This window comes from Mytilus galloprovincialis, chromosome 4 (genome assembly GCF_965363235.1).
Source record: "Mytilus galloprovincialis chromosome 4, xbMytGall1.hap1.1, whole genome shotgun sequence".
Classification (NCBI taxonomy): Eukaryota; Metazoa; Mollusca; class Bivalvia; order Mytilida; family Mytilidae; genus Mytilus; species Mytilus galloprovincialis.
In genome coordinates, this window is record NC_134841.1 from 41,630,469 (window position 1) to 41,656,725 (window position 26,257).

At 32.2% G+C, this 26,257-nt stretch overlaps 2 long non-coding RNA genes across 2 annotated transcripts in view; one reads left to right on the forward strand and one right to left on the reverse strand.

Annotated features, from left to right (window-relative positions):
* LOC143072170 (uncharacterized) overlaps positions 1-26,257 on the forward strand; it is a 48,842-nt gene that overhangs the window by 15,215 nt on the left and 7,370 nt on the right. The gene's annotated exons all lie outside the window — the stretch shown is intronic.
* On the reverse strand, positions 7,897-21,226 carry LOC143072169 (uncharacterized). Its single transcript, XR_012977061.1, has 4 exons — positions 21,093-21,226; positions 14,325-14,408; positions 13,411-13,483; positions 7,897-9,057 (listed from the first exon to the last, which is right to left on the reverse strand). It is a non-coding gene; the product is annotated as an uncharacterized LOC143072169 (long non-coding RNA).

Below are 26,257 nucleotides of genomic sequence, written 5' to 3' on the forward strand. Positions count from 1 at the left end.
AGCCTTTGTAGTTGAGCTTTCTCTTCAGTTTAACCTTAAGTAAAAGACTTTCATCTTCTGATCGTGGTAGTATTGTTGTAACTTTTGTCAAATCAGACGGCACACAAACTACAGGTCCATGAACCCCTTTTTGTCCTCCTTTTGGTAGAGCCATTATCTTCATGAATGGAATGTTCAGGGCTATAAGTTGTTGCTCTATTGCATTTAGCTGTTTTAATTCTAAAGGAACATCTTCAAGCATTAAACCATTTGAAAACGAATCTGCAGGTGTTTTACCTTTTATCATTTTACGATGACAAGTATAACATATCCATAGACTTGTTCTGCATGTTCCTTCAAAAGCACAATGAGTATTGCAGTCATCTGAACATTTGTGTTTATATTTCTCTGTTGTGCATGAATCATATATAGAATGATCATAGGATCCCTTTTTACAGATAAGAACCTGTTTTTCAAAGAACAGCCTCAAGCAACAGGAACAAACACATTCTGGACCTTTCTGAACTGCATCTTTAAATTTTCTGATAACTTCAGTTATTTGTTTGTTTTCCTCTTTTAAATTTTCACGACGTGTTTTGGTTTGTTGTTTAACCTTACATCTATGTGAATCATCATCTGCATACTTCTGTATACTTGCTTGTTTCACATGTTCTTTGTGCTTTTCGTCTTCCTTATACTTTTGTACACTGACTTGTTTCACATGTTCTCTGTGCTTTTCATCTTCCTTATACTTTTGTACACTTACTTGTTTCACATGTTCTTTATGCTTTTCATCTTCCTTATACTTTTGTACACTAGCTAATTTCACATGTTCTTTGTGATTTTCATCTTCCTTATACTTTTGTACACTTGCTTGTTTGACATGTTTCTTGTGTTTTTCATCTTCTTCATATTTATATATACTAGCTCGTTTCAATTTTTCTCTGTACTTGTCATTTTCTTGATATTTTTGAATACCAGATTGTATTAAGTTATCTCTGTAATCTTTGTCTTCCTGATACTTTTCTTTTCCAGCTCGAATTAAGGAATCTCTGTAATCCTCATCTGTTTTATATTTCTGAGTTCCAAATTCTTTTAAAGCATCTCTGTAATCCTTGTCCTCTCGATATTTCTTAATACCTGCTTGCTTTAAATTATCTCTATATGTCTGATCTTCTTCATACTTCTTAATTTTTTTTAAACGTGTTCCTTCATTTTCCCAATATTTTCTTTTCAGCGTGGAAGTCTTTCTTGCCTTAAATTCCTCATCTTTCCTGTACCTCATCCTTTCTTTTTCAGCTTTTGATAAGACTTTCAATTCATCATTCCAAAAGTTATCAGAATCATTTATTTTTAAAGTTGGCACCTCATATTTTCTTTCAAATTCATACTTTTCCCTTCCAACTGGACTAGATTGCATTCTGTTTTGAAACCTTGACTTTTGAGTTACAGCTGTGACAACTTCGTAATGATTGATGGCAGTCAAATGTTGAAGATAAATAGCCTGATCATTAATTTTGTTTTTGCTACATAATTGAGATGAAGAATATTTAATCCATGAATCATTGAAATAAGTGTAAATGTCAGTTTTAAGCAGGTCTGCACATGCTATAATCTCCAACTCAGTTCCCCATACATTATTTTCGTTCATCTGGAGAGTTTGTATGTGCTCTTTGACAGTTTTAAATCTTGGCTGTAAAAAAGATTTAAATATTTCTGCATTTCTTATCAAATGATCAACTATAGCTTTTCTTATATTTCCAAAAAACATTTGTCTATTTGAAAGTGCATATGAAATAGCTCGAAACAAACAATTTCCATCACCTGTGATAGATTTTGTAGAAGAAGGGGGGCCCATATCAAATATATTATTGGTGATTGTCTTGTGTATATGCTTTGTTGGTATCTTCACAATGAGACAAAGCCTTTTCTTTGCAACAGTGTTGATTGGTTTAAAATCATAAGACAAGTCAGTTGCAGACACAATTTCGACATCAGATTCATCCTTGTTCATATCACCAATAAAAGGCACATCTGCATTACTTTCAGAGCTACAGATGTCAAACATTGGATTTATTTTTTTTGGAAGTTCTGGACTTTTCTCGTTTTTTACGACGACAATTTCATGTAGCTCATAGTCACTGGTGTCAATTGGTGCATGATTTTCAATATCGTTATAGTCAGTGTTGTTCATTTGTTCATGGTTTTCAGGAACTTCATTGTTGTACATAACAGGTTCTCCAACTATAGAGATGCTTACTCCTGTAACTTCAAACCACTGATTTTGACTGGGTCCTGATACCATGTTGCAACAGTATTGATACAGATGATCTAGACTGCTCAATTTCAAAAGTAAACTTTTGCCATTACTGTGCTTTAAACCAAACTCGTTTCTTGCATGTGAATCAAACAAGAAAAAGTCTTGACCATGTTTCAAAGCTAAAAATGAAGTATCATATGCACATATAAAGCAAGCATCATAATCTACAAGTGATTCCTGTAAAGCTTGGTCTAATGGCAAAGAATTACCAAATTCACTAAAATCAATGGTTTCAGATGTATCTATTACAGCTGATATTGACTCTTTTAGTGTCATTTCCATCAATTTTCCTGAAATATCTAATATTGTTGGTAGATCGGATATTAATAAGTGATGATTATTACCACTAACACGACTATATAAATCATTTCCATATATCAGAACCTTATCTAAATATCTCTGATCCCAGTAGTTTAAATCTTTTAATTTACTAAAAGCAAGAGCTGAACAACAATTTGCCACACACTGCTTACCACTATTACTACCAAACCTTAAATCTCCTTGGTGAAAACTACCTTGTACAATTGTATTTCTAATACCTGATCTAATAACCTTTACATAATTCTTAACCACAGCTGTGTTGTTTTTTTTGTTACATTGCGATTTGGATGTAGGTTTGTTCTTTATTTTGTTCTTTATTTTGTTCTGATATTGTTCAAATTGAACTATTTCACTCTCTGTTTCTGTATATGGACAAATAAGTGAGTTGTGGTTTAGATCAAGTTGTTCAATCAAATGTTTATACTTCTTTTTAATAATCCTATTTTCATCCCTTTTTTCAATCTGATTTTGATCCGGTTTTTCTGTCTGCTTTTGATCAAGTTTTTTTATCTGATTTTCATCCAGTTTTTTAAACAGCTTTTTATCCAGTTTTCCAATCCGATTTTTATCCAGTTTTCTAATCCGATTTTTATCCAGTTTTTCAATCCTATTTTTATGAAGTTTTTCAACATGATTCTGGTCTAGTTTTTCAGTCTGATTTTGTATATCACTTGTATTTTGATATAGATTATCATCATCTTTATTTCTCACATATTGTTTGCTTGTAGAGCTGACACTCTGATCTAGTTTTTCATTTTCATTCTCATATAAATGTTCAATTCTATTCTCTAATATACTTTCTATTTCATTTTCTAATATATTTTCTATTTCATTTTCTAATATATTTTCTATTTCATTTTCTAATATAATCTCGTCTTTTTCTACAGTATATTGACATTCTATAGAGATAATGCTCTCGTCTTCATCTAAATCATGACAGTTTTGAGAGATGATGCTCTGATCTAAATCATGACAGTTTTGAGAGATGACGCTCTGATCTAAATCATGACAGTTTTGAGAGATGACGCTCTGATCTAAATCATGACAGTTTTGAGAGATGACGCTCTGATCTAAATCATGGCAGTTTTGAGAGATGATGCTTTGATCTAAATCATGACAGTTTTGAGAGATGACACTCTGAACTAAATCATGACAGTTTTGAGAGATGACGCTCTGATCTAAATCATGACAGTTTTGAGAGATGACACTCTGATCTAAATCATGACAGTTTTGAGAGATGACGCTCTGATCTAAATCATGACAGTTTTGAGAGATGACGCTCTGATCTAAATCATGACAGTTTTGAGAGATGTTGCTCTGTTCTTTAATATTTGATTGGTTGTTGCACTGACCATCTCTAAAATTATTATTTTTTTCCTGTGTCCTCTTTCTCATTCTTTCTTTATTTTCTTTCAACTTGGTACTTCTTGCCTTTTTACTTTTCTTAGGCATTATCTGAAAAAGAAAATATGTATATATATTATTCCATATCTTACATTTTAGTTTCTCAAAAAATAGAAACAGATTCATGATTGTACTGTGTTCCACAATCAGCCAACTGTATAGTATGCTTAGAAAATACAAATTGCCCTGTGATAACAAATACCTTCAATGCAATGGTTCTATATATATATAAAATAGAAACGACTTATAATCGATGACCCAAGAAAAGATCACATTATTAAAAACCCTATACCAGTACTTTTTTACCTAGTCATAACCAAGAAATATGCCACAGATAAATTTCCAATCATTAGGCATCTGTGTATAGGGTATTTATAGATTATTCAATTTTTTTTCTTTATAAAAATTGGGATTGTATCCCTGGCACGCAAATGATGCCCCCAATTGCATATCTTATAAAGTTATAAATGGACATAACCGAAGAAAGGTAAAAGTGACACTACACAAAGGTTTTGGCCCAAGAAAATAAAATGCTTGACAATTTTTTCAAATTGGCATATAATGTTTAGAAATGCATAGGGTCAAGAAATATAAATGACAAAAAGATTTTTGTCTGATGAGGTCACAATTATTGTCATAATATGTACTGTTATCATAAAAACGATGAAAAATTCAGAATTTATGCAGTTTTATAACTGAATTTTGGTTGTGGAAACATCTTGCACAGCCAAGAAACAACAAAATAATTTAACAGAAGCTTTATTATAACTGTTGCCATCATCTTACCAAATATAAAGTTATTTCTTGTGTTCGCACATACTTTTTCAAACCAAAATATACTTATAATTTAATGAAAAATAAGAAAAATCACAAATTTTGACAAAATACGCAAATTAAATCATGATTTGTTGCCATGGTAAATTGTTCAATGTCAAATTTGTTATGTTTTTCTAATATCTTGTACCTAAGTCAAGTTTTCATTGATTTAAGGGTATGTATGATTACTTTAAAATTTGTAGTATTTTTTGGGCCTTATTGCATTTATTGCCCTAGTCCTTTGTACTTCAATCTTGATCCGAGTTTTGTTGTAACAAGCAGTGTGTATACGTTTAGTGACATTTGGTTGAGGCAAATTCAAATTAGGGAACGGAAATCAAAATGTCGGCAATATTTCCATTTGTAAAGGGGCATTACTCTACAACAAGGAAAATGACACCACCAAAATTCTAATTAAATCAGTGTTTTGTTATCATATGCATTGTGTATAAGTCTCATCACATTTGGTTCAGACAAACTAAGGTAAGAAGGGAAATAAAATTTGACATTTTTTTCATTTGTAAAGGAGCAAAACTCTAGAATAGTTTAAGTGACACCACCAAAATTCGAGCTTGATCTGTATTTTGTGTTTATAAGCAAGGTGTAAAAGTTCCATAACTTTTTATTTATGCAAACTGAAGTAAGAGAACGGAAAGGAACAATTGAGCAATTTTTCCATTTGTAAAGGGACATAACTCTAGAATGGTTTAATTGACACCACAAAAATTTGAACTTGATATGTATTTTGAGTATATATTATTTTAAAGCATTGTGTTTAAGTTTCATAACATTCATGACATTTGGTTTAGGAAAACTGAAGTTAGAGAACGGAAACATAAAATTCAGCATTTTTTCCATTTGTAAAGGGCACAACTCTAGAACGGTTAAAGGTTGCATTTCTGTAAATATTGACAATGCAATTTCCCATAGGAACTCCTTTTACAGCTAAAACTGTACCACTTTTACTATGAAGTTTTGAAAAAAATCTTATCCTAGAATTGAAAGTTCATATGCACCACAATTTTTTTCAAAGGTCAAAATATAGGGCTGTGCGGCATATTTTCAACGTTTATATGCCCTGAACTTCTCAGAGTTTAAACTTACACTAATTTTCTTAACTACCCCTACCTCGAATGAAAGGTTACCACAGATTTCAATGTAAACAATATGCACGTGTTTATTTACTGGTAACATTCCCAAGTTCTGTCTCTGCGATATGGAACACAGAGAGCATAACTGGGAACCAGTATGTAAACAAAATGAATTTTCTATGAATATTCAATTACTCCCCAAAAGAGGCGTGTTTTGAGAAACAGCTGTATTTACAAAGTGCAACCTATACAGACATTTATTCAAATAGAAAACTCTCTAAAATCAGTTTTTCTCACATTAATACTCATTTATCAGAATTAATATCTTAAAGAAATCACTGTGTATACTCTAAGTTTTTCTTTACTATACATTTCATACCCCCTCCCCTGTTTCAATTTTTTAAAGAATTTGAAAACAAGACTTTAATTATTGCCAGCTTACCCTATTTGCATATTTTCTGATAAAAAATGCCTAGAACCTGATAAAAACTGTTTTGATAACATATTGAAAGCATATCAGAATATCATAAATGTAATGTTTAGCAGTCAATCATTACAACATTCAAGATTATATAAAGTATCCAATCCAGCCTCTATCTCCAGTCCACATCTTACTGTATGCCTATTTGTCAATTAAAGAACACATTTTCTGCCTCAAATGGTCAATTTAGAATTCTTGTCACAACAGTATCATCTTTAACCATATATCTGACACAATTTAGCTACTATATATACTAGAAGTGTTCAAACAAAGCCATATTTGCAATAGTTGTATGTATGCAGATACCAGTCTGAGATATAAATTCACTTAAAATGTTGTAGAGATGACTGCTAACATTTGATTTTTGCATAACTTTCAAGCATTGTTATTGTTTTCTATATCAAGAACTTTAAAATCATAAAATCATAGCATTTACAAGTTAAATTATTTGTTTTATGACCCAGGGGGTAGGCAATTTTCTATGTTTCTTGCCCCTGGGGCCTCAAATTTCCTAAATAATTCTGCTGTTTCTAGCAATTTGGAATATTTAGTACATATTCAGGATAGAACACACTATTGTAAGTTTTCTTGAGATATTTTTGTTTTTCTAGCTTGTATTTATTATGCCGTGGTGACAAAAAAGCAGATTTAGGTGTTGCGGCTTACTTTTGGGTTATCGAAAGGACACAAATACTACATAAATAATATTCAGGAAGGATCTATGAGTTTCAATGACTGCGAAGAGTAAATATAAGCACTTCTTAACATTTTAACTTACAAATATGCAAATATTATGAATTAATTTTGTATCCAGGACTTTAAGTAAACTATGCATACTGTAAACTGTGAATTTATGCTGAGTCATCATATTTAAGGCCCAGGATTCTATCAATCTTCATAAGATATTTATAAAACTTCTTATTTGAGTTAATTTCTTTAAAATCTGTGAAATAAAGCAAATTTGATTAAATTCTGAATGTTCCCCTTTTTCACCCTATATAGGTTGCATTTCTGTAAATATTGACAATGCAATTTCCCATAGGAACTCCTTTTACAGCTAAAACTGTACCACTTTTACTATGAAGTTTTGAAAAAAATCTTATCCTAGAATTGAAAGTTCATATGCACCACAATTTTTTTCAAAGGTCAAAATATAGGGCTGTGCGGCATATTTTCAACGTTTATATGCCCTGAACTTCTCAGAGTTTAAACTTACACTAATTTTCTTAACTACCCCTACCTCGAATGAAAGGTTACCACAGATTTCAATGTAAACAATATGCACGTGTTTATTTACTGGTAACATTCCCAAGTTCTGTCTCTGCGATATGGAACACAGAGAGCATAACTGGGAACCAGTATGTAAACAAAATGAATTTTCTATGAATATTCAATTACTCCCCAAAAGAGGCGTGTTTTGAGAAACAGCTGTATTTACAAAGTGCAACCTATAGTGACAACATCAAAATTTGAATTTGATCTCAGTTCAGTAAAAATTAGCATTGTGTATTTTAAAATCAATCAGGTCCAGGACCAATCCAGTATATCTTATCAAAATCCTTTGTTTTTAATTCAATTTTCTATTTGCATACATTTAGAATAATTAAAAGCTGATAAACTCAGTGTATTATAAATTAATATTTCCGGTTATGGAATACATTCTTCAGCATTTATTTCCATATTTTTCTAGAAATTTACAATTGCATGTTTGTAGTATAATTATTGTGTCTGTATTAAAAAAGGAGTTTCGGTTATGGTCATGTAGACCTAGGCTTATCCTCATCAGTGTATAAGTTTCATAACATTTATTTGAGGCAAACTTTGAGTTAGAGAAAAGAAACCAACTTTGGGACGTACGGATGGACAAGGGTAAAACTTAATGCCCTTCCATTTAGGCAGGAGCATCAAAATAATGATTAAGCGATGAAGTTGTCAAAATATAAAATCCTATGGATAATGTGCAATTTGCACTCATTGTCAAATGCATGGACAAAACAATTTTAACATTCAACTGTCACTAGAGAAGTGTGGAGCAGTAAGTCTGCTTAAATAAAAATGACAATACCATTCATTAATTATGTTAACTATACTTTTCACTAAAAGCCAGATAATATTGAGATATTGAATAGGTCAATCCTGACTTTTGATTTGGGGTGAAGTTTATCTATCTCATCACAGAAGATCTTATAATAAACTCATCATAGATACCAGGATTGAAATTATATGTGTGTGCCAGAATTATTTCATCAGTGACCCTTGATAAAAAAAAGAAGTTAAATAGGCCAAATAAAGTACAAAGTTGAAGAGATCATTTTTTCAATGTAACAATGTTGTGTCTCAATACTGAAATGGCTCTTTATCAAATAGTTGCATAATAGAAGGAATCAAAACACACACAGTTTTTCTCACATACAGATGTATCATTTCCCAAAAGTCCATTTGCTCTGGGACAAGCATTCATACATGTATGCCTTTGCTTCTTCCAATGTTTATTTACAACCACAAACAAAATAATATTATTAAGAATAAAATATTTAATTCATCTACAATATATTCTTCTTCATTTTCAAATGATTCCTACCAAGTCTTATCTGTATATGTATCCAGGAAGATAACCAAAATTAATTCAAGGACTTCACTGTGACCTATGAATGAAAAAGTATTAAAATATAGCAAATAAATTAGCAAAATCAATCATGACAATCTATTTTTTTTGGATTGTTTTATCTTCTGTGTGTATGTTAATAAAAAAAACCCTCTAAAATGAATGTTTGTTTGTCTTGCTTTATAAAGATGTCAAAAATGATTACTCTTATATCTGGTATACCTATTTAATCTAGTTCAGTTAGTTGAAAACAATTAGTTAAATCAATACTGAATTTTAAGAAATGTTGATCTATCAATTTTATGTATGTGCCTGTGCCAAGTTTATATGAGGCTGTAAATCAGGGGTTGTTATTTGTTGCTGTGTAACACATTTGTTTTTGTACATTATTTTGTACATAAAAACAGAGTGTTTGGTTTTTTTTTGTTTGAGTTGTTTAACATTTGTCCTTTGGTGGCTTTTATAGCTGACTATGTGGTATAGGCTATGTTGATTTTTGAAGACCATACAGTCACCTACAGTTGTTAATTTATGTGTCATATAGACTCTTATGGAGAGTTGTCTTAATGGTAATCATACCACATCTAATGAGTTTTAAATTAACTAATGTTTTGTCAAAATGAGCCTTTCATTTGTTTTATAAATTTCTATTTTAACCATGTTTGAAGACTGATGGGGTGGGGTTTTCAAGCTCAATTTTAAGAGATGATCATAAGTTATACTCAAAACCAAGTTTGGTTGTATGGTTGTCACATGTTAGTGATAATTTTCCCGTATTTAAATTTCCCTTCTACCTTCTCCCATAAAGCAAATTTGTTGTAACCATACAGATTCATGAAATATATTCATAAAAAAAAGATCATTAAAACAATCATTAAAACAAATAGCGAAAGAACCCTTTATCTCTGGCTTGAGAAGACTGCTGCAAGCGTAAATATGCAATGTCAAATACCAAAAAGAAGAAAAAAATACTCAATATAATGATATATCCAATATATAAAAACAAAAAATACTTGAATGTGTTCTTTAGCTGCTATTTGTTGTTCATGGAAAGCCTATGTCAAAGTTTTGTAAAATTATGGGGCAAGTATGGACACAACATTCAAGCTGGATTCAGCTCTAAATTTGGATTGTGATTAAATAGTTGACACAGCATAGGTTTCTGACACAGAATGAATGTGTTCTAATGAACTTAAAATTTTTGTTTTCTCTTAGAGCAATTCACTATGCTGTTGAATATTAATCCTCTCAAAACAAGAATGTGTCCTCAGTACACGAATGCCCCACTCGCACTATCATTTTCCATGTTCAGTGGACCGTGAAATTGGGGTAAAAACTCTAATTTGGCATTAAAATTAGAAAGATCATATCATAGGGGACATGTGTACTAAGTTTGAAGTCGATTGGACTTAAACTTCATCAAAAACTACCTTGACCAAAAACTTTAACCTGAAGCGGGACAGACGGACGGACGAACGGAAGGACGAACGGACAGACGGACGGACGGACAGACCAGAAAACATAATGCCCCTCTACTATCGTAGGTGGGGCATAAAAATGTTTGAAGAAATTTTCTTTTTTATTTATGAAATTTCAAATGAGAAAAATTGAACCCAATTTTTTTAATCACATCCCCCTTTCCCTTATTCCAAAACTAATCTCAATTAAAATTTCTAATGGAGTTTGCAACAATAACTACTCATTTAAATACATCATAAAATATTAAGATGTAAAAAAAACTGCTTGTTATCACTGAATGTTATTTATTATAATTTATCAGTTGGTAGTAAAAAGTGAATATACATTGTATATTGTATACAACAAAGATTTAAGTTGATTCTGGACAAAGAAAGATAACTCCAATTAAAAAAAAATCTTGCTATTGCACACTTTTGCAATTAGATATTTCTTGCTTACTATTCTGGACAAAGAAAGATAACTCTAATTAAAAAAAAATTTGCTATTTCACAATATTGTGCAATTAGATATTTCTTGCCATTGCGCAATACTGTGCAATTGAAAAGACTTGCTATTGCACAATACTTAATATAATAATTTTAGATCCTGATTTGGATAATAAAAAATCTAAGTACATTTTTGGATTCAGCATATCAAAGAACCCCAAGATTTCAATTTTTGTTGAAATCAGACTAAGTTTAATTTTGGACCCTTTGGACTTTAGTGTAGACCAATTTGAAAACAGGACCAAAAATGAAGAATCTACATACACAGTTAGATTTGGTATATCAAAGAACCCCATTTATTCAATTTTTGATGAAATCAAACAAAGTTTAATTTTGGACCCCGATTTGGACCAACTTGAAAACTGGGCCAATAATCAAGAATCTAAGTACATTTTTAGATTCAGCATATCAAAGAACCTAACTGATTCATTTTTTGTCAAAATCAAACTAAGTTTAATTTTGGACCCTTTGGACCTTAATGTAGACCAATTTGAAAACGGGACCAAAAGTTAAGAATCTACATACACAGTCATGACAGTTAGATTCGGCATATCAAAGAACCCCAATTATTCAATTTTGATGAAATCAAACAAAGTTTAATTTTGGACCCTTTTGGCCCCTTATTCTGTTGGGACCAAAACTCCCAAAATCAATACCAACCTTCCTTTTATGGTCATAAACCTTGTGTTTAAATTTCATAGATTTCTATTTACTTATACTAACGTTATGGTGCGAAAACCAAGAAAAATGCTTATTTGGGTCCCTTTTTGGCCCCTAATTCCTAAACTGTTGGGACCTCAACTCCCAAAATCAATACCAACCTTCCTTTTGTAGTCATTAACATTGTGTTTAAATTTCATTGATTTCTATTTACTTAAACTAAAGTTATTGTGCGAAAACCAAGAATAATGCTTATTTGGGCCCTTTTTTGGCCCCTAATTCCTAAACTGTTGAAACCTAAACTCCCAAAATCAATCCCAACCGTTCTTTTGTGGTCATAAACCTTGTGTCAAAATTTCATAGATTTCTATTAACTTAAACTAAAGTTATAGTGCGAAAACCAAGAAAATGCTTATTTAGGCCCTTTTTGGCCCCTAATTCCTAAAATGTTGGGACCAAAACTCCCAAAATCAATACCAACCTTCCTTTTGTGGTCATAAACCTTGTGTTAAAATTTCATAGATTTTAATTCACTTTTACTAAAGTTAGAGTGCGAAAACTAAAAGTATTCGGACGCCGGACGACGAAGACGACGACGCCAACGTGATAGCAATATACGACGAAAAAATTTTCAAATTTTGCGGTCGTATAAAAAGTTTCTGTCAAAACTTCATAAACTAGAGGCTCTAAAGAGCCTGTGTCGCTCACCTTGGTCTATGTGAATATTCAACAAAGAAAGCAGATGGATTCATGACCAAATTGTGTTTTGGTGATGGTGATGTGTTTGTAGATCTTACTTTACTGAACATTCTTGCTGCATACAATTATACCTATCTTTAATGATTGGCCCAGTAGTTTCAGTGGAAAATGTTTGTAAAAAATTTCAAATTTTGTGAAAATTGTTTAAAATTGACTATAAAGGGCAATAACTCCTTAGGGGGTCTAGATTGTGGCCAAATATGATTTTATTTGGCCCAGTAGTTTCAAAGGAGAAGATTTTTGTAAAAATTAACTAAGATTTACTAAAAATGGTTAAAAATGGACTATAAAGGGCAATAACTCCTAGAGGGGTCAACTGACCATTTTGGTCCTGTTGACTTATTTGTAGATCTTACTTTGCTGAACATTTTTGCTGTTTACAGTTTATCTCTATTTATAATAATATTCAAGATAATAACAAAAAACAGCAAAATTTCCAATTCAGGGGCAGCAACCCAACAATCAGTTGTCCGATTCATCTGCAAATTTCAGAGTAAATAGATCTTGACCTGATTAACAATTTTACCCCATGTCAGAATTGCTCTAAATGCTTTGGTTTTTGAGTTACAATCCAAAAACTGCATTTTTTACCCCTATGATCTTTTAAGCCATGGCAGCCATCTTGGTTGGTTGGCCAGGTCACCAGACACAATTTTTAAACTAGATACCCTAATGATGATTGTGGCCAAGTTTTATTTTATTTGGCAGAGGAGTTTCAGAGAAGAAGATTTTTGTAAAAGTTAACGACGACAGACGACAACGGACGCCAAGTGATGAGAAAAGCTCACTTGGCCCTTTGGGCCAGGTGAGCTAAAAAGAATACCTCTAAAATGTGTTTGATGAAGACTAACAAGCGATGACATGAATGAGTTATATTAAGGTATCATTATTTCTGTTTTCATTATTTAAAACATGTTGGTCTCAAATGAGTTTGTCATGTGCATATTGCAAGCAGAACAGGATTTTTTTATCATCATAAATCTGTTTTATTCTGACTGAATTATCCTTACCCAGATATAAATTATGCAGTCAACTGCGACCTTTAGCTGATTTCACTTCAATTCTCCAGTAATTATTTGTGATCTGAAAATCAAAAAAGATAGTTTAAATTATAGAACTGACAAATTTGTATCCCTAATACGGGTATTTTCAGTATCAATATAAAATAGCAGTAACTGTAATTAGAAAGAAAATTCATAAAGCTTTGACATATTGTAATATATTTGAAAGTAAAGATTGGACAATGCTACACTGAATATTTGGATTGTCAATTGATCTATAATTAACCCAAGATATTACAGCCATTTCCACTGAGTGTGTAGCCAAAGGTAATATCTTTGGTTAGCTTGCTTGTTAGCTGAACCGTGAAGTCATTGTTAGGTTAGGTAAACTACCCTACATGTACTTTAAACTTAGACTAGTCCGACGGAAAACTAATTTAATTTGATCTGTCTGTTGGACTATGCTACTTTGAAAGGAGGGTATATAGTATACCTGACCTAATAATGACTTTATGGTTCAGCTAACAAGCAAGCTAACCAAAGATATTACCTTTTGCTACAAACTCAATGGAATCAGCTGTAAGACAGATACTAATAAAAAGCACATTTGTTAATGTGGGCAAGGATTTCTTTGTGTTTGAGGAAGAATACTTTAAAATTTGTTCCCTTTCTAAACTTTTGATCTTAAAATGTATATATTAGCTCATTGAATATTTTTTCCTGATTTAAAACTAAATGTTTGGTCTCAAATGTGTTTGATGATGCAAATTTATTTGTTTGCATACTGAAAATGTTCTCAAATGTGCTTGATCTTTACTTACGTTACCCTCCAAAACTTTTGGTCTTAAACGTGTTTGTTGAAATTAACTTTATATCTGCTTGCTTTCTAAAATTTTTGGTCTCAAATGTTTAATAATCCTTACTGAAATGTACAGGATGCAACCAACTGTGACTGTAAGAGGAGTCTAGTGCTAATTCTCCAAACAATGTTAAATGCTATAAATTATCTGAAAATAAAAATAAAAGATAATGGATCTACACTGGAATATCAATAGTATAATCATACAACAAATATTGACTGGAACTAGTACTATTATAGTCATGAACATGATGAAGCTACATCATATTGTCATGAGATAAAAGGAACTAATGATAGGCAAACTTCTTAATGTTGCAATTGTTGACCTTTTTTTTTTGATGAGGGTAACTTTACATGTGTTTTTCTTGTAAACTTTTTTAGATGAAGGTAACTTTTACATTTGTTCATCTAGTCTCATAAGTAAAAAATGTAAAACTACTACCTTTGAGACTAAATAAATAATAATTGTTAGGTTGATGTTTAGACGAGTTGTATATATGGACCATAATTTGGTATTCGGCCTTTGGTTTCTTTTTGTATCCTTTTTTATAAGTTCTAAAACTTTAACTTTTATTCTGTGGGTTGTGTTGATGTTAGAATAGTATTAATGGAACAATTGAGTTTTTCGAGAAAAAATTAATACATTTTGATTCACCGTTTACGTGACAGGAAACAAAACAGGAAACCAATCTTTATTTTCTTTATTTTGCACAATATATTTCAAAAGACATAAATGAACACCATTACTAGTGTTACTTGCTTCATGTTAATATTTAAAATCTATTTTCAATGTTAAATTAAAGTTTTTTTTAAACGCGGCAGGAAACCATAAGAAACCCAAAGCATTTTTTTAGTTTTATTTTATTGCAAAATCTATTTAAAATGATCTGAACAGTATACTTTTTCTTAAAATCCATCTTAAATGTAACAGTATTATAAAACTCCTAAATATGTGCTTGTTTTGAAAACAATTAGTACAATTTATTCAGGAATTTCCGTATTTTCTTCATTGATACAGGATACCATAATCGTTGTATCTTGATGTTTTAGCCAAAAAAATGTATTTATATTTGGTTTTGAAATTCCAGTTATATACAATTTATTCCAAATCATTGGTAATGTAAAATTCTTTAAATCCAGTAAAGAAAACAACTTTTAACTTGGAATTAGCATCTTTAAAATAGGCACCATGTGATATTTGTGACCTGTACACCATCTACATGGTTTCCACATTTTAACCTACTTTTATGGGCTAAAATCAATAAAGTACTTCCTTTCAAGTCATGCATGGTAAAAGTTTACTTTTCCTTTGACAAGTTTATTGCGTTTCTGATAAGTGTTTGCTGAACATGAATAAAAAAAATTAATTAAAAATTGTGACAAAGATACCAACTTTGTACATTCCAAGTGTAACGGTACATTAACATGTATTTTTTATTAAATTATCTTTATTCACCTAAAATATCCAGTAATATTTACTGCTGAAGCTAAATCAATCCAACGAACATCGGCACTATGATAGGAGACGTAATTTCGATTGAATTTTCCAAGGACCCTTTACATCGTTATTGGGAAACGAAGTGTGTTAAAACGTCGGTCAAATCTGAAATCGATTTTGTCAAGTCATTGGGCATTTATTTTCACACAAGATCGTATGTAACATTATGCACATAGGAAAAATAATAGACCCCCGGCGCAATCTCTTTGAAAATTGTATTTTCCTTTTTTAAACAAGACGAAACAAGCTTACAGATTATGTTTGCTTACATCCCGTTGGAAACAAATACAATGTTTAGACCTAGTATTTCGTATATCCGGCTGTAAGGGCGTGATCACATGTTAGTCACATGTTTCACGTATGACCGGAAATGATTAGAACTTAACGACAAAAACAATTTTAATAAATAAATGGACTTCTGTTTCGTGTGAAATGTAACGCATAACGATAACGTCATTTTCTAACTTAATTATTACGAAGAACAAAACAAGAATGTAAATCATCTCTGATTTACCTGTTTGAACATCTCGCGAGAGTTCGTATTTGCATATTGTTGCAAAGAATTCTTTTACAACAAAACAGATTAAACCATCTAAAATGTGCGTTACCAAATGGGAAACCAAAATAACGACAGTGTTCTTACACCTGCTACAGAAATACTTATAGTTCTCGGCATTTTCTTCTCACTATTCTTATTGGTCGATGTTCTTTGTTATTTTAAAGCAAAAATTACGAATTTGCCGGTGACGATTATCTATAAATTAGTCAGCGTTATGCACTTCGGACGCGAAAAGTAACGCGAGAAACGACACACAAATACGGTCGTATAATCTTTGAAATTTGTTAATTTCAATTTTTTTTCTAGGGAAGAGTAGCACACACTTGTATGTTGATAAAAATAATGGCATCTTTAGATGTAGTTACAACTTTTCTTACAGTAATTCACATTTTATCACTTTTCTATAGTTATAGGAAACGGAGCCCAATAGCAAATTATGGTCCATATATACATATAAAGTCTCCGCATGATTGTATAATAAAAACTATATATATATATATATATACCATAACATGCTTATAAATACAGGTACAAAGTCCTTTCACTCCCAGAACATGTTTGAACCCTTAATGTTTATTTTTATTCAAATACATTTTGTACTGGTTGAATAATTAGAAGATTTTAAGATGTACATGATGTATACATCCAAATATTTATATTTTCATTCATAATTAATAGGATAGCCTTTGAAAAAGCATTTGCTATATTATATACATGATATATATGTTCCGGACCATCATGACCATATGAGTATTTGGACCATATGCATATGGTCATGACTATATGGTTATATACTCATATGGTCGGGGCAATTAACACTCTAATACAGTTTACTTATAATACTTCTAAACTCTTCCTATGGTATGACCGTTCATTAAAAAGACGCTATCATACAGTTAATTTTATTATTATATTATTATCATGATAATAAAACTATTTGCTTAAATAAAAATTAAAAGTTTCACACTGAGTTAATTTTTCTTTCTTGTCAAAACTATAATAAACACATTTTATACCAATGGTCATTACCGGTGGTCGTTACTAATTTGTTATTACAAGTCAGTGGCGGATCCAGAACTTTTCCTAAGGGGGGGCCCTCTGACTGACCTAAGGGGGGGCCCGCTCCAGTCATGCTTCAGTGATTCCCTATATAATCAACCAAATTTTTCACACAAAAGGGGGGGCCCGGGCCCCCCAGGGCCCCCCCCTGGATCCGCCTATGCAAGTGAATGGCGATATGTCAACTTCTAAAAAAAAAATCCAAAAATTTCTTAAAGAACTGCTACACAAGAAGTCACTGCAAAGTAACATAGTTTATTTAAAAACGAGTATTATACTCATATGGTCCGACCATACCTATACAGTCAGACCATATAAGTATACGCATTTGGTCATGACCATACGCGTGTGGTACAAATACTCATATGGTCTGGAACATATACTGTGTATCTCGCACAAAAATGTCAAAATCTAGGTTGTTTCTTTAAAACTGTTTACATACAAAACACTGGGCATCATATATCAAACTAGTTAAAATATGCTATATATCTTAATACAATAAATAAATTACCATGTAAAAATAAACAAGACTAGTTGCAGATTTGCAAACACAGCAATTTAAGGTTTACCAATAGGATACTGTAATCATGGTAATTGAATTAACGACAATATTTTGTTTTTGACATGTTTGATATGTAAACATGGTAAACAAGCAAGTTTAAGTAAGCACTATTTATCATTTTATTACACAGCGAAACTTACTTCGTAAAAAATTTAATTAAAGTTCTGTGTTTATGGTGTTGGGCTGCTTTATATAACTGGTAAAATGTAATAAGACTAATCGAGATCATGCTGAACATCTGAAATCACTATATTTGAATAATTATGTCTTTTACATGTTTTACAGAACTTTTTGAAGGACTGGTTATTCAAATTAACTTAATTTTCAATACAAAAATTTAGTAGACATGGTAAACAAATACTCAAATATATTTATATTTATATTAGTTACAGGGATCTTGATAGACGAAAATTGAACGATGGAGGGACTTTCACCATCACAAACCGTGTCTACTCCATTGTACTCTGTACAGTGTAGCGCAATAGAAAGTATTTATCCCTCCATATATAAAGAATGGTGAACATGCTAATTCATTGTGTACATAAATTATAATTATTTGAATTTTCATCATAGAACTATATTTTTTTTCAATAACTGCTGTTCTAACAATTCAAATTCCAAGCCTTCATGGTCCCCCCTTAGTAGATAATGACCAAAAGCTGTCTTGAAGGTCACCATGTACAGTACCATTCAAGAGGACCAGCTCTCCCACACCCTACACCAAGGAAAATGTAGGAGTCACTCCGAAAAACTCCGATAATCCTCCCAAAATGTTGGGAGGAATTTGGGAGTAATCTCTCCCAAAATCAGGTAAATGTTTATTGTGATAGCGAGCTATTTTTATTTTCTCACAATGTATGTAAGTTTGTGTAATTTAAACAGTGATCATATCAAAATTTTTAAAAACAATTATTTGCCGTGCGAAGACAATTCCACGATACACATCTCAGTTGTCAACAGTTTGGGTTGAACTTGAACTTGACTTACTTAACAATGTTAAATGCTATAAAAAGTTAACATCACTTTTATCCTCTGCACGAGTTTTTAAAGGGCGGGAAATAATATCGCGTACCAGTAAACTCAGGTGACCTTTCTAGACGACCGTGGGAAAATTCCATTCAAGGTTTCTAAAGTTGCAGAACGACATTTTTGTTCAATCGTATCGAGGCTCCAGAAGGTCCTTTTACCATGTTTACAATTGATTAATAGGAATCTATAATATAATTCTTATCCGAATAAACGAAAACAAATCTTTTACTATATGAATCTTAATGTTTTATCTTTCAAAAAAGAAAGTAGACCTGAACATTAGTTATACGTCCATGGTTAATAATATAAATTCACGGTTGCTGATGTATTAATTGAAATTATGATGGAAATTGTCCGGGGTGATTTTAAATTCTTTTTTGTTTTCAAATGACAATACATGTAATACGATAAAGAACTGCCAATTGTAGGCGGGGGGGAGTTTTGAAAAATAAATGATGACTGATTTAACTGGAATAAATATTATGATGGGCAATTATGAGGTTTAATAAATTTTATTAATGATTAAAGGATAAGTGACCTATCAGATAGCATACGCGGATTACTTATCATCACAACTTTTAACATCTTTTGTAAACGTAAAATGATTGAGCGTCATAAACTTGTCAAACACTTGGAGATCGGTAGAATTATAGTACTTTAATGTGAAAATATTTTTACAGTTTCCAAATTCATGAAATTAAAATGACGAAATTGATATAAATACTTTCCTAAATTTGAAAACCGTTCCGTAAAATACGAAAATGACGAGCGCTATCAATATCACTTGAAATTATTTCCTTTGTTCAACAGAGTTGTCATTTTACAGTTTCTGCTCGTAATTAAAATTATTCAAGTCTGTATAAATGTACCGAGGTGGTGAAACATAATATTTTACATTGTTCAGTAAATTAAGTTTACTTGATGATCCGATGAATCGTGTTACCTTAAAAACAACATGATTAAATTAGCCAGTTGATTTTTAAATAATGAACAATTAATGCGCCGATATTGCTTATTGAATAAGTTACAAAAGATACTACAGTGGCGGATCCAGAGGGGGGGTTCCGGGGGTGCGCACCCCCCCTTTATTTTTGCCGATCAATGCATTTGTATCGGGACATATGTTTTGCACCCCCCCTTTGCCCTGGGTTAGCACCCCCCCTTTCGAAAATTCCTGCATCCGCCCCTGTACTAATTGTGGCAAAATCGTCCTTGTTGAAAGAACACAATGTATGACCTGACTGGACTGTAATAGAAACACAAAATAACAAGTATTTTCTTCAAACTTTTTCGTATGAACGTTTTCTTTAAAGATAATGGCATCAGACAAAAACATATAGCGAAAAATTAAACTGCTATGAAAAATTTTCTGTTTAAGTACATGTACATATTATGTTATCATATGCCTAGGTCACACATTCATGGATCAACTCTTCAGAACGACTACGGATTAAATCTCATAGACGATCCCAGAATTGCAGTTTCCATAGTCAGTTAATGAACCTATACGGATGCACAACAACTTGACTAAAGCGTTGTGACGTTCCTACAATGGACAATGAAGGATAAGGGTCATTTGGCCACATGAGTGATACTGGTTCTTTCGGGGGACACTGTTTAATACAGAAATGACATGGTTTAATATGCAACTTTGAAGACGTGTGTTGGAGTGTGTGTTTGAGTGTATGTACTGCGGTCGGATAAACAGTGGTTTGCTACAGTATAAGTAAGGGTTAGTCTGAATGACAAATGGTTGAATTGGAATCGTACGAACTGCCACATTTTCCAAAAATCTTTAATCAATAATTACGCTAGTGATTTATCAATTCTTAAATATCATGTTTATGACAGTAAATCAACATGATCATAGATTTTAGTTTTGTTAAATAAAAAAATTATCCGTCTGTCTGGACCATGTATTTTCCTTCGTAATCCTCTAACCAACGACAAGTAGCAATTCTTGACTATTACATAGGCACTTGTTTTTGTCAATGTGATGCTTACTATCCACACTCTTACGAAATGATTTTCCGTACGGGTGTGGATCACAACCGCACATTGACAGAAACAAGTGCCTGTGTGTTACGTGCCTGTAACAAGTTAACCGATACTTCGTTGTGCTTACCTAAGGAACGAAATACGAATGACGATAGAAAACTGTTTCTTCAATAATGTAGTTGTACAAACTAACTTCGAAATGTTAATCCTTGGAATGCGAGCAAACAAAATAATCATGCAAAGGAAATCGGAAGAACTTTTCTAAAATTTAAACAAACGCTGTCTGGATATTAATTCCGGATATAATAGATTAGTAAGTCCCAGCTCTCAAAAATAAAATATCTAATCTAAATACAAATCACCTGTGTATATTGACAATGATAGACAAAGACAATACATTTTCATCTGTATTGTGTGAATTTTTAAAGCTTTACTTTGAAGAAAGAAAACAACATAGTGCTCAATCTGTAAATAATAATTACAATCTGAGTTATCTCTCTTTATTCACTTTCTAAAGTTTAATATCATTTACACTCAAATGACTTTTGTGTATCATCTATGTTATAATGTACTGTATCTAATTGATATAATCAGAGCGATTTGAGTGTTAAAGATCGTATGAAAGTGCATGTGAATAATCGTGTTAATTTTTTAATGTTAGAAAGGGCCATGTCTGGCCATGTAATAAGGAAATTCAGAACTTGAATTTTTGAATTTGAATTTGAATATTTATCTCTTTTGTAACAAGTTTAAATCTGGTTTTTATATTTTATTGCCTGAAATAATGGAGACAATTGTCTAATGTCAACTTTCAGTTTAATAAAAATGTTGCTCCCAGTCACAGTTGATACTAGCTTTTTCACACTGATTCAAAATATATAGTATATATATATGATTCCTACATACTTTTGCCTGTATATTAAAGTGAGACATTGGGTACGTTCATTTACAGGTGACGTCCGTGCTGACTTGATAATTTTCTGTCTAAATATTTTTAACAATAATCAGTTTATGTATTTATATGACAAAATATTTGGATTCTAAGTACTTTTTGATGAAAAAATTGCAAAAAAGACTACTTCCGGTTTTCTCAAGGTCACTTCCGGTAGTCATTTTTCAAGGTCATTTGTCACCTCACCTTTTGTACAAGGTCAAATGCCTTCATAATGAACTTAGTTGAAGTTATAATCAAATAACCTCATATCAAGACATTTCAGGGGCAACAACTCCTATAAGATGTCATTAAATTGTATAAGACTAAATGTAGCATATCTTCATTACAACAAATCTGACATTTTGCACTAGTTCTTTAATATGTATCTTTCAAAGTGTCGGAGAAAATGCAAAATCAAGCAAAAGTCACAATTGAGAACTTGACCTTGACCTTTGACCTTGACCTCATTTTCTAAGTTAGGACCTAGGGGACTCAAATAAAAACATTCCAGGGTTATACGGTTAACTGTTTATGAGTTAAATAAACATACCGACAAATTTATTTTGTAAAGGTTGATAACTCCTATAAAATTTCATCGAAACGCTTCGATCCAAATACGCCAAAAATTACTGAGGATGTAACGAACAATTTGTAAAAAGAATTTTGTCGCTATCTTTTTTTGTTACGAAGGAGATGCACACAGAGGATAAACAGTGAAAAGGGAGATAACTCTTACATAGAAAATGGTTCGCCTTAGCGGGGTGAAATTTAAAAGCGCATAAACTATACGATACCATATGAGAAATATCTAAGCGACATATTGCGAAACAAACATTTTGCGCAAGAACAAAATTTGGCGGAAGAAAAAAAAAAAAAAAATAATAATAATAATAATAATCAGAACAAAAACAATAAGTCTTTCCACAGAAAAGTGGAAAGACTTAATAATAATAATAATCAGAACAAAAACAATAAGTCTTTCCACAGAAAAGTGGAAAGACTTAATAATACAAGACTAACAAAGGCCAGAGGCTCCTGACTTGGGACAGGCGCAAAAATGCGGCGGGGTTAAACATGTTTGTGAGATTTCAACCCTCCCCCTTGATAATAAACTGGATGCACACGTTTAGGGGAAAAAAGGTGGGTAAGGTTTTGTATATATACAACTTTTATAAAAAATCAAACGATATTTTCAAGTTGATTGAATGAATACTTATTAGTTCTATAACAGAGAGAGATAATTTTCTACATGCACCTATCAAATTTGATCTTTCAGTTTGTTTTCTCGTGATCCCATTGATGCTGTGTATAAATGGAAAAGTTTATTACTTTTCCTTTGTCACCTTTGTATTGCCGTCATATCTTTGTATTAACATTTCTCCCCATCCCCTTTTCACAGGCCGATTCATTAATTCCCAAATAATTGATAACACAGTATTTAAATTTGTTTAAGTCAGTGACCGAAGCTTTTGCTGTCCTTTAGCACAATGTTTGTTTTTTCCTTAAGGAAAGGCAAAGAATGTTCGTCTTTGTGGAACAACAAAAGGGTTCTAATTGATATAACTTGAGAATCTTCTGCAAAATGCATCGTCTGCTACAGGAAGTTTATATATGTAATTAAATCAAAATCGTTTAGTAAACGGTATAATTAAAGACCTGATCCGAGCTCAAAGCTTATCTCTAAACTTACTGTTACATGTACTCTTATTGATTTGATTGATTGTTGGTTGCTTAACGTCCAGTGGCAAATACTTCATGCATATTCAGGACGAGAACAAGTTCACAATAAATACAATATGTAGGTCTTGTCATAATAGAGGCTCTTTCAGGGAATGATGGTCGGAGATATTTGGACTGCCATTGGAAAATGAGGGTAGATTGGATAGGGACAGAAATTTTGCCTTGCAACAGGCCTCAAAGAGTTGTTGCAAGGGTTCTTAACGTGAAAAGAGCATGGCGATCTCTTTACACGAGGCATCCGATTTAAGTTCCCATTCTGACCGACGTGACTGCGAACATGATACATCCCGCACAGCCAAACCGACGCCCAACTTCAGCAAGCGTGTTACTGTCGGTCGGGAGAAGACCAAGTCAACTCAGTCACCCTTGGGGTTTACATGTACTCTGATCTGGATCTACTCTGTTTCTAGATGCGATTCTAATTGAAGTATAATGAAAATGGCACTTTTATCTGTCCAAGGTACAGTTGTTTGTCAATCCTGTTATATTTCAACATAATAATCCCAATTTCCCGTGGCTAAAAACTTGGCTTTCCCGTATCCCAATGTTTTTCTATCCCGAATTCCCGATCTTTAAACAAGGCAATCCCGATTTCCCGTTGCTAAAATCGGCCGATCCCGGCGTCCCGAAAATGGTCTAGCCCCCCCCCCCTTGTATTGTGCTTAGACTTTGGTGATTTTTTTTTATGACTAGATTTAAATATAGTGACAGTGCAGTATTATACTTTAAGTACTAGTTCTGCTTAAGTCCACACTAGGGACAATTATTCACCTTGCTTTACGATATTAATGATTCTCTCAAAGTATTGTTGAGGACCCTCCAGCAACTATCAAGATGAAGAAAAAGAACAAAAACTTTGACTATTGATCATTTGTATTTTTCCTATGCGTTGACTTTGTGTGCGATTAGGGCCTCTGAAAGTGTACTCCATATTCCTTTATTTTCTCAACACGACTTAATGCAAGTGTAACCCTTCAATGTAAAAGGTCATATATGGCAATACCTTGTTGGTTTTTTTCAAATTATTTGATACCCGGTAATAGGTGTTTTCTTTGATATCAATTATCCATGCAGAAAGAACCATTTTTTGTGTCCAGTAGCATCGTATATTCTAAAGATATTTTCTCGCACAATGTCTGGACATCGGTGGACATGCAACATTGCAAAACCACGTTTACAAATAAAAATCAACACTGAAGACTATAGTCATAAAGTAGGACAATAAATGAACAAAAGACAAACCCGGGACACAGAAGTACAAACAATTGACCATCAACTCTGAAAACTAAAAGGAAAATAGAAAGATGGATAACAGAAAAAAAACATGCAGGGGCGACACCAAAGAGTGAAGAGAACTTGCGTGAAAAACAATTTGATATGAAACCAATCTTTTGTATCATTTTTTTTTTGGGGGGGGGGGGGTTCTAACATGAGGCATTTGCCTCAATTGCCTCAATGTAGTTACGGCCCTGTATGTGTAACACAATTGTGTTTCATATCATTAATTATTATTATTATTACTGGAGTATTAATTAGGAAATTCATTAAAAAGGAATTGATTACAGCATAACCGAACATTCAATGAAATGTACTCTTTGGACACTAAATAACGATCTGTACGAATATTATAAACATATAACCTGCAGCCAATAAATGACCATGTATACTGTGAAATAACATGTATTCTGCGGGTTAATTGTATAGGTTGACAATTAACCACAGACTAGAATTATTCAACACCCAGACTAATACGTAACCGGCCATTATGGGCCGATGTTTATGGACCACTGGACTATATAAGATCCAGCTTTGGACTTGGACAGGAGGACAGATTGGTACAAGAGATTGGTACCGGAGATTCCGCCAAGGTCTCCCCCACCTCGTGGGCAGGCTGGAACTCATGCGCTTATTATCCGAAGTACTCTAACATGAACGAACAGTTATATCACTATACGATCACGTGCCCGTGTGAGATATTGACCATTCGAACAATTTAACTTTAAAGACAGTTTGTGAACATTCGAACATTTGAACTTTAGAATCTTTCTTAACTTTGTAATTACGTAATAAAATATATTTATCCATTAATGACTTCGTCACATAAGTCACGATTTGGTGCCGTTTGACCACGATCGACTTGGATTGTCTAAAATAACGCGAAGGAATATAAAAGGTAAGAACTCAGTTACTTTCATTTTTCTTAATGGACAATCAAGATATTTCTATGTCAGTACAAAAAGTAGAAAAGGCTTTTCAAGGGATGGCACACATATTAAGTAAAGGTTTTGATTTTAAAGGGATAGAGGCCGTATTTTAAAAAGGCTGAAAATCTGATGTTTGTACACGAGATGTGGTTCAAATAAAACTTTTTATTTAGTGTTTTTAGGTATTAAGGTAAATTTAAAAATTATGAATATTATTCACATTTTTTTTATTAGAGAAAAAGGTTATATTTTTTAAGTGCTATTTTTATAGGCTGTTATTTAATAGATAGGATAAATTATATATATGATTCTTAAAAATATTTTTTTTTTGAAGTTATAGAGAAGCTAGTTTTTCGTTTAAAGTAAATTTGTAAGAAGATAAAATGTCTGATACATAAGCATTTTTTGTTCCGT